This window comes from Protopterus annectens, chromosome 10.part0 (assembly GCF_019279795.1).
Source record: "Protopterus annectens isolate FY-2018-M chromosome 10.part0, PAN1.0, whole genome shotgun sequence".
NCBI lineage: Eukaryota > Metazoa > Chordata > Ceratodontiformes > Protopteridae > Protopterus > Protopterus annectens.
The window spans coordinates 1,099,830,676-1,099,847,887 of NC_056744.1; positions in this window are offsets into that span (position 1 = coordinate 1,099,830,676).

Here is a 17,212-nt window from a genome sequence, read left to right on the forward strand (position 1 = left end):
TGGTTGTGTGAGATCACAGTACAACTTGGTTTGAGCATTGCCCATTCCCAGCTGCAATGTGAGCTTGGAGGTGGTATATAAGAGGTGGGGGGCACAGTCCCGCATGGGTCTATATTATAACATCGAATTTTATAAAGTTCGAATGTTATAATATCGAACCAGTTTTGTCGAACACTGAAAATAGCAAAGGTGCAGGACACCAAATTCTTTCCCAGGGAAAGAATTTGGTCAGCCGTTGCTGTGGCTTCGCTTTTTTCAGCGTTCGATATGTTGGTGCGTTATGGGTCAGGTTCAGGTAAGTGTGTGATTGTGCGTAGGTTAGGGTTAGGGGGTGGGTTAGGTGAGTTAGGGTTAGGGAGCGGGTCAGGTAAGTGTGCGGTTGTGTGTAGGTTAGGGTTAGGGGCGGGTTAGGTGAGTTAGGGTTAGGGTGTGGGTGAGGTGAGTGTGCGATAGTGACAGACCTTAGGGTTAGGGTCTCGGGTTAAGGTAAGTGGATAGCTAGTAGTGTATGTAAAGTTTAGTTTAGGTGTAGGATTTTAAGTGTATGTGTATGGATTGCTGTTTTTTGTGCGTGTTTGTGTTGTGTGTATGTTTCTCGGAATAGCGATTTTATTCTGACTGTTCGATGTGTGTGGAATTCGGTGTTTAGGGTTCGATATTATAACATTCAATCTTTGTAGATTTCGATGTTATAATATAGACCCGTCCCGCACATAAGGGGGCACAGAGTGGCTTGACCCTCTGAAAAAGTTTTTATAGTTGATGTTTTCAGTTTTAGTTCTACGGGACATTGATGTGCCTTTTTGATTTTCTGAGATCACAGTTATGAATGTCAATATTATGAACATTCCACAATCTAACAGGAATCCAGTGATATTTGTCCTAACCCTTAATTGCCTCCACCCAGCTAATATACCCTACTGCAATACACCATATAATACAGACATGCTCCCCTTCCCATTCAGGACTTAAAAAAAAATATTCAATGTTAATGTTAGGAGCATTTGTAACAAATTAACTGAACTCCTGTCTTGGATGGCTAATGACAACCTTGACCTTATACTCACTGACGCACGGCTAAAAGCAGAAATCAAAGAAGACCACATTCTTCCACTTAACTTTAACATCATAAGAGCAGACAGAAAAACAAAAAAAAAATGAAAGTGGACCACTCATTCTTTTTCCTTAAAATTTACAACTGTCCCTCTACTCTCAATATGTCCCACAATCCAGCAATGCTGAAATATTGATATTCTACTTAAAAATTAATACCCATAAAAACCATTTGGATCAAAGCATTCTCACATTCCACTTAGTGACAACATTGTTACAGCTGAAGATATATTTGATTGGGCATATTCTCACAGTTCTCATGAAATATTTACCCTAGGTGACTTGCACATGAATTTTTACTCATTTAACGGTGATTTTCTCCTATTTATCTTTCTTACTTTCAACCAATTGATTTCTTCTCCAACTAGATATAACAAACTTTTCAGTTCTTACTCAACCCTTGACTAGTTTCTTATAACTCACCAAAACAATGTAGTAAAAACGGACATCCTACCAGATACCTTCAAGATCCTTCTTTGTAAGGCATCAAGTATACTCACCTACCACCCATCCTTTGTAATGAGACAAAAAGTACATTCACCTAAACATCACCACTTTAAATTGGTATGGCAGTTCTCCAACTTCTTTATAGACACTTTTACTTCTACCTTATAACTTTCTTAAGGCATCTCCCACTAGATGAAGCCACTGATCAATAAATAATTTAACATACTCAATGAGCAAGTTCCACTGTGAAAAAAAGAGTCTAAGCTTACACTATCCCTTGGCTTGCACTAAAAACAAGCAACAAATGAAGGAAGGATAAACTTTGGAAATTATGGATCTCTACCACAAATTCACATTTCTATCAGCAGTACAGGCACTCACACACACACAAAAAAATAAATCTCTCATAAACAATGATAAGAGAAGATTTTCTATGAAGTTGCAGGACTCTCAAAATTATAATCCTAAAGAATTCTGGAAAACTATCAACAATCTTTTAAATCCAAGCAAAAGCAATCACCCCAGCAAATGTTTAACAAATTCAAATAGGCAAATCACTTCAAATGTTAACATATGTTTTATTAAAGAAACAGTATCTTTAATCAAAGGTAATGCCAATTATCTCTATTAGTCTCTTCATCTATAAACAAAGCCCAGTTGCTTTTTCTCCATTAAACCCATAACCACTTGCACTATCATAAAAATACCTTCTGAAGTTAAAACAAACCACTATAGCTGTTAAGGATCTCCCAACCGAGTACATACAATTGCTGCTGATGGCTTAGACCCTATTTCTATCTTATAGATTCATAGGTTCATAGGTTGGTACTAGGCTATCGGCCTTAGGGCCTATACAAGCCTAGCCATAACAATTCCCTGGCTATTTTTTCCCACAGTATTTACTTCCCTGGACCCTTGCTGACAACCTTGGTAAATAGTAAAATGAAACACAAACCAAACCAAAACACAAAGAATCCAAGTGAAGAAGCTGGATTGGACCCACTCACAAGTTCACACGAGTTGCAGATAGGAGACTCAATTGAAATGTACCAAAATCCACTTTATTCAATCCAGTAAAACAAATCCACAAAGGATATTCACAGAAGATAAGCACTTTCGTCTAGAAAGTCTAGACTTCATCAGATAACTTATCACAAATGGGTACTTCCTTTTATAATAGCTCGGCATAAATAATTAAAACAATTAAGTAAGTAAATAAGTAAAAATCAGTACAAGCACAATGCTAGCAGTCCTAAAAGTGAATACATAATAATAGCCTACTGTCAGATAACACACAACCCCCCAAAAAGTATACAATAAATACAAAATAAATATGCATCATGAAATATAAAATGTATATGAAAGATGTTAAATAAAAATATGTATAAAATCTATTTAAAATAAATATGATTTTAAAACTACATAAATATATAAAAATTGTGTTAAATTGCTATATTGTTCAATAAATACTAGGGAGGTATTGTTACCTCTCTAGTGCCTTTAATTTCAGTATGGGGCTAATAGTAATATATTAATTTAGACCTGGCCAGTTCCCTGAATTTAGACATAATTGCCAACATAGTTCTCTTTTTTCCAACAATAATGACCAAGCCCCTCCTCTTATATCAATGCTAATACTATCTATAATAAAAAATAGAAATTTATAGTTAGTGTTCTCCATTATGTGCATACTTAAAGCGTTGGTCTCTTTTTTATTTTTTATATCATACGAATGTTCATATATGCATTTTTTTAACTTATTGTCAGTCTTGCCAATATAATAACAAGAGCAGAGGGTACACATAGCACAATAAATGACCTTCTCTGAACAACAATTATATTTCTGGTTGATCCTAATTTCCATATTGTTAATGCAAAATGTATTACCCTCTTTTATGTGTCTGCAGTAGTTGCATCTACCACATTTGTTCATAGAACCAGGCCTATGGTTAAGGTACATATTTCTAGTTTCAAAAATGTTTTTCAAATTCTTTCCTTTTCTGTAGACTATAGTAGGTTGTAAGCCTATTAACGATCTGATGTTCTTCTCGTGTCTAAGGATGGACCAGTTTTTTACTAAAATATATCTTAGTATGAAACTGTCTTGCGTAAAAACAATAATAAAAGAAGTTTTAAAATCTCTACCTTCTTCAGTAGTATTAGTGTCATCATTGTTAATAGTTGGAGCATTAATAGTAACATCACCTGAAAGTAGGGGTAGGTAAAAATCATGCTCCCTCTTATTGACAACCTTAATCATAATGTCACTGATAAATTTAAAAGGGTAACCTCTTTTCAAAAACATATGTTTTAGATTATCACATTTGTTCAAAAATTCATCCAAAACAGACACCATACGTGCTGCATGCATGAATTGGCCCTTTACAATTGCCTTCTTTGTTTCACAGGGTGGGTGCTAGAGAAGTGCAATAAAGAATTAGAATACTTGCTTTTTCTGAAAATCTTTGAAACAAACTTTTCATTATGATAATCCTTTACCAAGACAATATCCAAGAAAGAAATCATGTTGAGGTCACTAGTATATGTAAACTTTAAAAAATCTGTAGTAGTTTCAATGTAAGCAATAAAATCATTAATAACTTCATTAGGTCCATTCCATAGAACAAACATATCCTCCAAAAACTTAGTATAGAACTTCATATGCCTAATATAACATGAGGGGAATAGAAATGTTTTCTCCCATTGTTTAACAACAATGTTGGCATAGAGACCACTACATGCAGAGCCCATGGCCACTCCCTCTTGTAAATATATTTCTTTGTTAAACAATATAAAATTATTTTTAAGAACCATTTCTAAAAATGGTATATAGACCAAAACATCAAAGTGTGCAATACCTATTTCATGGAGAAATTTTATAAACCAATCTAACCCCGTATCATGGGGTATAACTGAATATAAGTCCTTGATGTCAATGGTTATGAAAATGTAAGTGTCTTTAAAAGGTATTTTATTTATAGCTTCTAAAAAACTCCATGAGTCTTTACAAACATATGTCTCATTGAACATGTATTCCTTTAACTTATTGTCCAAATATTTTGCCAAGGGGTGGGTAATGGAGCCCTTGGAGTCTACTATAGGGGGCATGGGTGGTTGAACCAGATTTTTGTGCAATTTTGGTAATCCAAACATAACAGATAATCTTGGATAGGGAACAGATAGGTAGTTAAGAACATCTATAGAAATTGATCCTTCAATGAAAAGGTCTTGAAGTTGGTTTCTTATTTTATTGTATGAAACATTTAATTAATTTACAGAAGATTTTGTGTAAGATTTTCCTTCTAAGATAAATAACATCTTCTTGTTATAATCCTCGTAATTCATTAAGACTACACCTCCCCCTTTATCTGGTTTCATAATTCTAGTTGTATGTGAAAAATTCTTTATTTCATCAATTATCTTTTTCTCACTGAAATTAATATTCCTATTGAAAAATTTAGAATTACGTATATACAGTTCACAAATGTGCTCAGATAGTTGGATGATAGGGTGAAGTGGGGGACTGTAGGTGCTAGAAATAGCCAACTGGTTAACAAAGGATATAGAGGAAGAGTATTTAAAAAGAATTTTCAAATTTAATTTGTGTGTATACATTCTCAAATCCATTAGGGAATTAGAAATATCCAGAGATTGTGGGGGTACAAATGTAAACCCTTTAGCAAACAGATCACAGTGTTCAGAATTAATCTCAATGCTTGAAAAACTGTATACATTAAAATCACCTAAGGTATCGGTAATGGTATGACAGGGTGGAAGTAAATGGTCTAAAACATGGTCTGAGGTATCAAGTGATGCATTCAAGTTGCCAGGTATAGACACAATTAAATACTGTTGTTCCATGTCTGAGTATGGAACCTCTTCCCCCCTCTGTTCACCATCCCTCCCCTGTTCCAATGATTGTAAGTGTTCCCCGGAGCCATCTCCCAGTTGTTGCTCACTGGTGGGCCCTTGTTCCTCAGGCACTCTGAGCGTCTTAGTGGTGGGAACTCCTCTGGGTCTAAAAAAGTCTGCCTGGAGTTGCTAGATGTGGGATTACTTAAATTATTAGCATTGCTAGTATTAGCTGAATTTGAATTAGAGTTGGTAAATTTGTTGCCCCATTCCTGTGAAGATGGGGGCCTAGGGTATGCTAAACCATTACCATAGTCATTTCTATCTCTTGCTAGTTATTTCATCTTTCTAACCTTAATAGAATTCACAAGAAGGTCCATGGTTTTAAATATTTGCAAATGCTCATATTTATACTTACCATAGTGCAAATGGCCACAAATGGTTTATCTAGTTCAGAAACAGAGGCAGTCAATTCATTAATTAACACATCGTTGTGCTTAACAATTAAATGCATGTATTCTATACCATGCTTGTCAAACAAAGCAATCAATTCTTTAAATAAATGGTAATTAGACTGTAAGCCACTAGGGTCTATATAAGCCTAGCCAAAAAAGTACCCTGGCTTTCACCACCCAAGAAAATTATTTTCCTGTGCACCTGTCGAACAGAACCACATTATTCGATTATTTATCAGTGATCTTCCAGTTATTGACAAACAAGGTCTAATAATTTATTATATTGATGGTGGTACCCTAATCAGCTCAGCTGCTAAATTGACTGAGCTCCAAGCAATAACTTGAGTCCTTCTCCTTAATTAAAACCTGGCTTATCAATTTCCAAATACTTCTGAATCCCAGGAAAACTAAATTAATGCAGTTTACAGCTAAACACTATTCTGATAATAAAAATAATTTCACAGTTACATTAACAAGCAAAACAAATATTTAATTAATTACTAAATCAAAGCTCATAGAAGCCATTGTAAATGAAAATCTAAAATCTGGCTTCCACTTTCAAACTGCTATTAAGAAAGCCTAGCAAAAAGTAGGTCTACTGCATGGACTCAAACATCCTTACTAATAGCAGTAGAAAAAACACTGCCTCTGCTATTCTACTTTCAGGACTACTCTATGCCTCTCTGGTGTATAGTAAATTGCAAGCCACAAACTTGAGTAAAACACAGCAATGCTAAAACAAAATTGCAAAAGTTGCTGCCAATGCATTTACCAAAATTAACCACTGCATAGCCTTGAAACTCTATAACTGAATGGAATTGTACAATCACCTTACCTACTCTTATCTAAAAACTGCCCACAGCATACTGTATGTTCCTGGAATGTGCCCCTGACTAAATGATCTGCAACTGTGGTATATCCCAAATAGGCAGCTACACTCTACAGATAAATGCCTTATCTTAACCACTAAATTTCAGAATGCTGCTGGTGATGTTTTGCAACAAGCTAGTTCACAAACCTTTAAATCACAGTAAAAGCAATGTCTTAATGACTATTGGCTTTGCTCCTGCTCTGTTGCACCCAGTTGGCCTATCTAAGAGGACTCCTATACACTAATTAATTTCTCTTTTCCACAATTAGCTTTATAACTCCATTAAAAATAATACTAACTACTGATGAGAAATCACCACTACAAAAATGTATAATGCTCCAACTAATGTTTCCTATTCACCGAATAACTCACTACTGATCTTTTATTCTAATCTCTTAACTACTTAACTTCATTTATTTCATCACTGTTTTGTCCTCAATCCACCCTTAATTCTTTCTGCCCAACTATCAAACTCTCTGATTGTGAATATTGAGAGTTCATACATTTAACTTGCTTAAGTTCACATGATTTCCAGTCTATCTCTTATAAAATTGTTTATAATTTTGTACTTAGTTTCTTATTTTTTTTTATTCTGTCATTTAATAGCTTTTATTTATTTATTTTTTTTTGCTGAATATAGCATTTTCCTGTCAGGCCAACACTAAAATTGGTTAATGTATGCCCATTTGGATATTCCCAATAAACAAATATAAATAAATTGAATGATAACTTGAAATAGTTTGGATATCAATATGTGGAAACTTCATGTGCTAAATTATTCTCATTGCTGCCAGATATTACCTCAGTCTCCTTATAATGGCAGGCAACTTTACTGTAACAATGAAGCAAACAAGCACAACAGGAAAAAAATAAAGTTCAGTGACATAACATAACTGTGGGCTATTCCATTGCCTAGAACCATTTCTTCACATATACAGTTGGATGTATGCATCCCAGCTAATATTGGAAGAACATCTTCTTTGTGCTCAAAGGACAGCAAAAATGACCAGCACTGAGCTATGAAACAGCAGAGCTTTTTTAAAGTGTAAATGTAGATATACTTGTATGTTCATAGATTCATAGGTTGGCACTAGGCTATTGGCCCTAGGGCCTATACAAGCCTAGCCATAACAATTCCCTGGCTATTTCTTCCCATACTGTTTACTTCCTGGGACCCTTGTCTAGCAGGGTGACTGACGTGATCCCCGGGGTGAATTTCCTTTCTCCCATCAATCATCAAGGTTCCTTTTGAAGAGGGCCAAAGAGACACTTTGCTTGGCATGTATGGGCAGTCTATTCCAGAGTCTGGGGAGTCTCTGGGTCAGGAACCGATCCCTCCAGCATGTTTTGTTTATTGTGATGACAAGGTTTAGATCCCTGGAGCATGTGGCTCTGAGGGACTGGGATTTCTTTGTGTAGCATGTCCAACAGCTCTGGGATTGACATGGCCTTGTATGTTAAGCAGAGATCGCCTCAGAGTAGACGATATGCGACAGAGTATAGCTGGAGTCTTTTAAGGCGGTCAGCATAGGGCATCTGCTTTAGGCCTGTGATTCTTTTAGTGAGGTATTTCTGCAACCTTTCCAGTTGTTGCAGATGTCTTGAGAGGTACATACCAAATGGGGCATTGTTTTCTATAATGGGTCTAATGAGGGATGAGTACAGTGGGACAATGACCTCCTTTTTTCTGGATGAAAAGCCCTAAGTGATGAGGTGTGCCACATAGAAGGATTTTCTGACTGTTGTGGTGATGTGGTTATTGAAGGTGAGACCACTGTCTACGTGTGTTCCTAAGTCTCTTATCACACTTTCGGTGTTTAGTGCACTGCCACCTATATGGTAATCCATGGGTACATGTTTTTTTCCCAAAGGGGATAAGTATACATTTCTTGGCATTGAGCTTGAGCCCATGGCTCTGGCACCAAGAATCTGTTTCTGTAAGGCCCTTTTGTAGAGTATCCACATAATTTGGGGATTCAATAATTGCTCCCAGTTTGCAGTCATCTGCGAACGTTGTTAGCCAGAGTCCTTTAGTGTTGGCCTGTACTTCAGAGAAGTAGATGCCAAACAAGAGAGGTCCCAGGACTGAACCCTGAGGTACTCCACTTGTCACTTGTCTGGAGCTGGATTTGGAGTCAGCTACTTTTACAGTGTGGGTTCTGTCAGTAAGTGTGACAGTAGACAAACTGTCTGCCATTTTTGTAATACCATTGCAATATTTATTCTTACTTTTTGTGTGCCTGCTTATGTGACCACAAACACAACAATCATTATCTGAGACCAGAAAAGTGTTATGACCCCAGGAGAACGGACGCTATATATGAAGTACTTATTTCTCTGTCACTGTTTTTTTTCTTTTCTTTCTGGGATGCAGACCTCTAACAATAAATGATGCAGGCATTGCAAGTAAATGAAGAATTGTTGCTATTTTCATAACCCACTTATATACAGATCTGTGAGCAAGAATGGTGAAGTGTGATGAGATAACACATTGCAGTGTCATTTCTAAAGGTTACAGTCAGAATCACTGAACTCTGACTTGTAAAGTGGTCACAAGACAATAAAACATCAACAACTGAGAACATACACTATAGGTATATCTGACAGTGAATACACCATTGAAAACAAGACAGATACTGGCAGTTAGTACAGAGGGTAAAGACTGTGAGCTGTAGTCCCTGTGGTAGAAGGTTTGATTCCTTCAGCCCTTATTTGCCCGCTGTGTGATCCTTAAGCAAGTCACTTAACTAGTCCTGCTGGGTGTCCTGAAAAAAGACTGTGTGTCCAGTGCACCTACCTGATTAACAAAGGGGTAAATTACTATCACTTCATTATATATTATGGAGTGAAGAAATCAAGTCTTAAAAAGCTGGTTGTCACTCCCGAATTAAGTGCAGATTCAACTAATGTTGATGTTAGCAGGAATGTGTATGCCATCACAAACTATTATGCAGTGAAGAAACTCGAATATATTCATAGAACTTTAAAGGCTGTCATGTACTTCGTTTGATAGCTAACATCCAAATCTGCTTGTTTTGAGCAGAGTAACATTACCGCACAAATTACATAAATATTTTGCCATTTATTTTTATTATTCTAGTTTATGTTTGAACTTTTTTTTTTGCTCTGTGAGCATTGTTTGTAAATATTATGATCTGTACTGTACTCTTGCATTTCTTTTGCATATTGTCCTGCTGAGCACTTGACTTTCAAGTGAATATAACTTTTATTATTTTGTATACCTATGCAAGTATACAAACTTAGGTTCACATTTTATTATGCATCTACAAACAAGAAACAGCTGATATATAATACAGAATATTTAACTTTTATGATGGTTGTTTTTTGCACATTATGATACATTAGACATTTACTTCCATCAAGAATATATGCAAGTACAGTTTGATATACTCGTGCTATTAAATAGTATTGCTGTCTAGATACCTTATGGGAACCTTCAGGTGCATGAATGGAAATGTCGTGGCTAAAAATGAAACAGGTAATGAAAAGAAAAAAAGAAGAGCCGCACTTTCAGTGAACTCAGAAGGGCGCTGCTTTTCCTAAGCTATCTTTCTGCAACAACTGCAAGTTTTCCCATCCCTTTGATGTTTATCTCTTCGACAATTCAGTTTGGGGGATTTACCACACCAACTGAAGAATACAGTGAGGAACTGTGATGTTAAGCAGTAAAAAGAATGTCAGAAGGAGGATTAGTATCATATTTTGTCTGGATCTGTCAGTTTGTGAATAGCGCTAATGTTCCTTACTGCCCTGCATTGGCAAGCTTCATTGTTTGGGAAGATTATTTTCCTCTCTGGGAACAGCCTTTCATGAAGAATAAAGGAATAATAATTTGGTAAATAGTATGATGTGATTTACTGAATTCTTCCTTCTTTTTTGTATCCAGGGCAATGAAGGATGATTCACAAATCCATACTTAAAATCCAAAACTAATTTTGTATAATCTAGTTTGCAGTAATGCCTTGAAACCATGACTTTGTTTTGATCTTAAAGGACCCCACCATTTAATTTTGCTACTGTTAATGCATCTAAAGTATCTACATTTATAGCCCTGTGTTTGAGTTGATATTATTTTGGATGAGACTACTTTCTGCCATACAAATGTGTATGTATTGGTATTCCTGCATGGGAAAAGTGCATCTGCACATCCATTTCATAAAATTGGCCATTGAACTAGTTGTAAAAATCTCACATCTGTATTTGAAGCTTTTACTGTTACACTACTTTCCTATTTTAGTATTTTTTTCTTTAGAAATTTTTATTGCTGATTGCTTAACATTATATTATTGCATGCACTGAACAGATTGTTCTTTTTTTCTGCTGTTTCACCCCAGACCATCAGTCCCTACCTCCCGAGCTACTATACGGGCCCATTTGTGACCCTGGGGAGAAAGTTCCATGGCTCAGTTTTGCTGTGAGGGGGAGAGTCATTCCAGTCAGGTGTAGGAGTCATCATCTATGTGCTGGCAATCAGATTCACTTTATGTCCTCCTGTCCTGTGCAGATATGTATATGGTCCAAGGGATTGGTGTGCAATGGGCATTTGCAAAGTACATCATGGCCTCTATGTAAAATATATTCAGTTTCTCTCTAACACCTTGCAGTGGGGACAGCTGCCCCCTACACCCTGCCTTAGTTATGCTTCTGTGCTGGCTAACTCATGATCCTTCACTGGATTAAATGAATAATTGGCAAATGAATGAATGAATGAATGATTAAATTAATTAGTATTTGTCACTATTTTCATTTCTTCTCCCTTCTGGTTCCATCAGATCCTAACATTTTTTCAGTGAGAAGATGCCTAGGGATGGTGGTTCTAGTCTTGGTATTTCTAGCTATAAATGATCACCTTCTTCTTCATTTGTTTGAGGTGGACCAGCTTGGAAAGAAAACTGAAACTTGAACCCACGTTGTCAGTTGTTACCATGATCTCAACATCTCGATATCTTAGAAATGCTTATACATAATAATTACATTCATATGCAATGGGCAAATAAGTGGATGAGCTGTAAGGGAGGTAGAGGAGAGGAAGTGAGTGAGAAAGAGAAACAGAAAGACAGAGAAAGAGAGAGAGAGGAAGAAGCAGATAAAAGGTGGTTGGGTGATGTGATCTCTCTGGAAGCCAGACCACTGGGCTTCCTTGAGAAGGAATTTTTTTCAGGTGACATCTAATGTTGGTGTAAGAGGAGAGTTCCTTTAGGTAGATGGGAAGAGATTGCCATTGTGAAGGAACAATTGTAGATAAGGAGTGTTTATTACTATCCAGTTCAATTGAAGGAGTTCAGAGTATTGAAATAGCATGCGAGTAGCTCCTTAGGTTGTAGGTGGTAGTTTTTTCATTTAGTTTAGTGGCTGGGGTGGGGGCATACCTCTCCATCTCTTAGAACAAGAAATCTGGACAAAGACACAAATAATGGGGGGACAAAGGTCCAAAATTCAGAACACGTTTTAAATATTGCTCTTATAAACTTAGAAAGTTGAGAGACTAACAGATTTTGCATTAGCATGAATTTTCTGAAGGATATGAAATCTGAAAATCAAACATATGCCATTATTTTCTGACTTCAGTCCTCAATGATTTGTCAGTGATTTGCCAGAAAGCTACAATTTTATGAGAAACAGACAAAAAATATGAATAAAAAATCTGGACATTCTGTGATAATCTGGACAGTTGAGAACTATGGGTGAGGGGGTGAGTGTTTTTAGATGCAACACTTTAAAGGGTTGAGAACCTAGTAGGAGATCAGATTTCTGATTTATGGAAGCTATTTAGCTCTTCAGAGGGTAGGCAGTGGTATTCTCGGTGAGGTAAGTTTGTGCTGGAATGGTACATATTCTTTGCAGTCATTTGCAGTGTGTCAGTACTTTTTGATGGGGGCGGTTGGGGTGATGATTGGCAGGCAGTGCTCTGGCTGGGACAGGAAGACTCCCTTGCTTATGGCTGTTCTTGCTAGTGAGGTAAGATAAAGAAAGATGTCACAGAAGAGGAGGGAATTGATTTTGCTTCTACTTTTTCAAGGTAGTAATGAAAGGTAATGATTAGATTTAGCACAATCCCAGGGAATTTGAAGATGTGGGTTGATTCTGCTGTGGTCATGTTTAAAATCTTTGATGTATAGGATGTTTGGGAGTGGAAGAGTTTTTGGTAAGTACCAAACAATATGGTTTTAGTTTTGGAAGGGCTGAGAATTAGTTTGTACCTGGAGAAAGGCATGCACTCCTTCACTTAAGAGACATTAAAAGAAAAAAGCTATATTGGAGAATGGAAAAATAGGAAGGGTAATATCAGTTGCAATCATACTGTGGAGGGACTGCTCATAGATCAAGTGACATGGAAAACATGTAGCATTACTTTTGATATTTTGCACAGTTTTAATGAATGAATGAATGAATATCCCAATTAATGACTGCCCCTTTGCCATCTTGAACTTACTTTATAATGTCTTTGTATTATAGTCTCCTCTATACTTAACAGAAACTCAACAAGTAGAGTCCCACTCCATTTCTGTTATAACTATACAACTTGCATCTAAATGATTACCATCTCTTGTACTGACTCTGACCCTGGGATTCACAACCATGCATATTGCACCAGTGATGAGATGCCCACGTTTCATCATATGGGTGTGAAACAACTCAATAGAAATTAAGAGTGTGAAAAGGCAAAGATCAAACAGCAGATAATTAGTAATCCTACTCATGGCTAGAGCAGGACTCATGGAGAAGGACAGGGAGAGGGAGAGAGCCACAAAAGCAATTGTGTAATACCACAAAACAAGTGAAGATGCATTACTCCTCAGCATGTTGACGTGCACAGAAGATAAGAAAAGTAGCCAGTATCCTTAAAGGGCCTGCTGCATACTTTAAATCTTTTTTGACAAGATAACAAGATGGAGGGGTGGAAATAGGAGTATAGAACAGCAGGAATAAAGGGGAAGCAAGGACAGGAAAGCACACAAGAGAAACAAGAGAGGAATTGATATGGTAGAGGAGGGGAATGAAGGGTAATGTTATTTTTGTGAGGTGGGTGCTCATTTTCTATTTTTAAAGAAAGAAAGATGGGGAAAGATGTAAGGGAAGGTGAAGCTATGGTAAGAGTGGGAGGGTAGGTAGGCAAACACACAAACATATATCACAGACAAGATTGACAGGGGATGCAACATCAGACAAACAAAGGGAAGACATTAATAATGGAGGAGGATTGGACAACAAATGGAAAAATCAAGGGCACAAAAGGAAGGGAAGCATTGTGGTGGAAGATAGGGTGGGTATGTCTTCTAAACTGCCTTACCTGTGTCATGCCCAGAGGGAGGTCAAATCCCAGTTTGTACTCCTTCACCACTGGGTCCTGTCTGTGATGAGGCTGCTAGTGCTGGACAGGGATGCAACTCTACCAGCCACAAGAGTAGTCCTTCCAGGTCACTAATGTGGTCAATCATATGCCGGTCCGCCAGTTTCCCTATAACATCTACCACCTGTCTGTGGCTGACAAAAGAATCACCCCAGTCAGAGTCACCATTGAGAACAACAGAGCTCCAGCTGGTAAAGCCCCATCAGGGATGGGGAAACATGACATCTCAGAAGGCAGCAGGAAGCCCATCCTAACTGGCACAAAGGTAGATGTACTGGTCAGCAGGTCTTGCTGGGGGTGGTAGAACTGGGCAAAACCACTGGCACTACTGTGACAACTGCAGTACAGAAATGCAAAATAAAAGGAGAGAAATAACAAACAGCAAAGTAAATAAATAAATAGATAAAAAATAAATACATAACTAAAGGACAGTGAAAATGAGAGATGGGGGAAAATGGTGTCATCAAATGAAATAAAGTACAAAATGCACCTACCATTCATTGACACTAAATATAAGTACAGTATCAACATATAAACATGCACCTACCGTTCACTGATACTAAATATAAGTACAGTATCAACATATAAACATGCACCTACCGTTCATTGATACTAAATATAAGTACAGTATCAACATATAAACATGCACCTACCGTTCATTGACACTAAATATAAGTACAGTATCAACATATAAACATGCACCTACCGTTCATTGATACTAAATATAAGTACAGTATCAACATATAAACATGCACCTACTGTTCATTGATACTAAATATAAGTACAGTATCAACATATAAACATGCACCTACTGTTCATTGATACTAAATATAAGTACAGTATCAACATATAAACATGCACCTACCTACCGTTCATTGATACTAAATATAAGTACAGTATCAACATATAAACATGCACCTACCATTCATTGATACTAAATATAAGTACAGTATCAACATATAAACATGCACCTACCATTCATTGATACTAAATATAAGTACAGTATCAACATATAAACATGCACCTACCTACCGTTCATTGATACTAAATATAAGTACAGTATCAACATATAAACATGCACCTACCGTTCATTGATACTAAATATAAGTACAGTATCAACATATAAACATGCACCTACCATTCATTGATACTAAATATAAGTACAGTATCAACATATAAACATGCACCTACCATTCATTGACACTAAATATAAGTACAGTATCAACATATAAACATGCACCTACCGTTCACTGATACTAAATATAAGTACAGTATCAACATATAAACATGCACCTACCATTCATTGATACTAAATATAAGTACAGTATCAACATATAAACATGCACCTACCGTTCATTGACACTAAATATAAGTACAGTATCAACATATAAACATGCACCTACCGTTCATTGATACTAAATATAAGTACAGTATCAACATATAAACATGCACCTACTGTTCATTGTTACTAAATATAAGTACAGTATCAACATATAAACATGCACCTACCATTCACATCATATTGACAGCTCCTTGTAACACAATGTTTTAATAGTCAGTGCTAGTTCAGTGAACACTAGATCATCTACACAGCAATATGTGGTCTATTGTCTGCTAACAGCATATCCCATAGACATAATAATCTACTAGACACTTACACAGTGTGTGTATGCGTGTTTACTGTTTACAACGGGGGGGGGGTGAGACAGAATTGGCTCCAGTACTCAGTGACATCTTCAACACTTCACGACAACTGCTTCCAGTGACCAGCAACCACACCAAGCTTAGGAAAGTATATTTTTATTTTACACTGACTAAGCGCTTTCACCAAATGTTTGGCTTCTTCAGAGTCAATGTCCACAAAACAACATAACCATTTTATACATAAAACTAAATGACATCACAACCCATTCAATTAATTAGTGCACACACCCATTCAATCAATTAACAAATTGTTGCACCAATTTTGTACAACTAAACCCATTTCAAACATGTATATACACTTTAAAAATCACTTTTTATGAAAATCACTTTTTTAAAAATCCTTTGTAAAAATCACAAATGAATACATTTATCAAATTCATGTACTAAAAAATCACATAAAAAACTTATGCTTTTGTTGTGTATAAACATTGATACACCTATATAAACTATATAATACTGGCCCTATGTCTCAAAACTGGTTTTATTGAGATATAATCATTAATGCCCGGTTGCCTTGTGGCATTTAATCTCAACTGCCATGTTGTTTCTAAAAGTGCTACTCTATTGCTAACATCACCTCCTTGTCAAAATGTGGTTGTTGTAGAGGCTGCAGGTATATTGCAGAGGGCACATATGTTTGTGTAAAAAGGTATGGGCATACTTTGCCTTGCCCGGGTTCTTGCAATTGCAACACAAAGAATTTAGTGTACGTGGCCTCATGTATAACCTGCGATGCATTTTATGTGGGTATGACTACCCGTAAACTACGTGAAAGGGTAGTAGAGCATGTTAGAGCAGTGAAAAACAAGGACCCACATAATGCATTATATCTTCACAGTACTGCTTGTAGGGGGTTTAAAAAGTTTGTATTTTTTATAATAGATAGGGTTGTCACTGAACAAGGAGGTGATGTTAGCAATAGAGTAGCACTTTTAGAAACAACATGGCAGTTGAGATTAAATGCCACAAGGCAACCGGGCATTAATGATTATATCTCAATAAAACCAGTTTTGAGACATAGGGCCAGTATTATATAGTTTATATAGGTGTATCAATGTTTATACACAACAAAAGCATAAGTTTTTATGTGATTTTTTAGTACATGAATTTGATAAATGTATTCATTTGTGATTTTTACAAAGGATTTTTAAAAAAGTGATTTTCATAAAAAGTGATTTTTAAAGTGTATATACATGTTTGAAATGGGTTTAGTTGTACAAAATTGGTGCAACAATTTGTTAATTGATTGAATGGGTGTGTGCACTAATTAATTGAATGGGTTGTGATGTCATTTAGTTTTATGTATAAAATGGTTATGTTGTTTTGTGGACATTGACTCTGAAGAAGCCAAACATTTGGTGAAAGCGCTTAGTCAGTGTAAAATAAAAATATACTTTC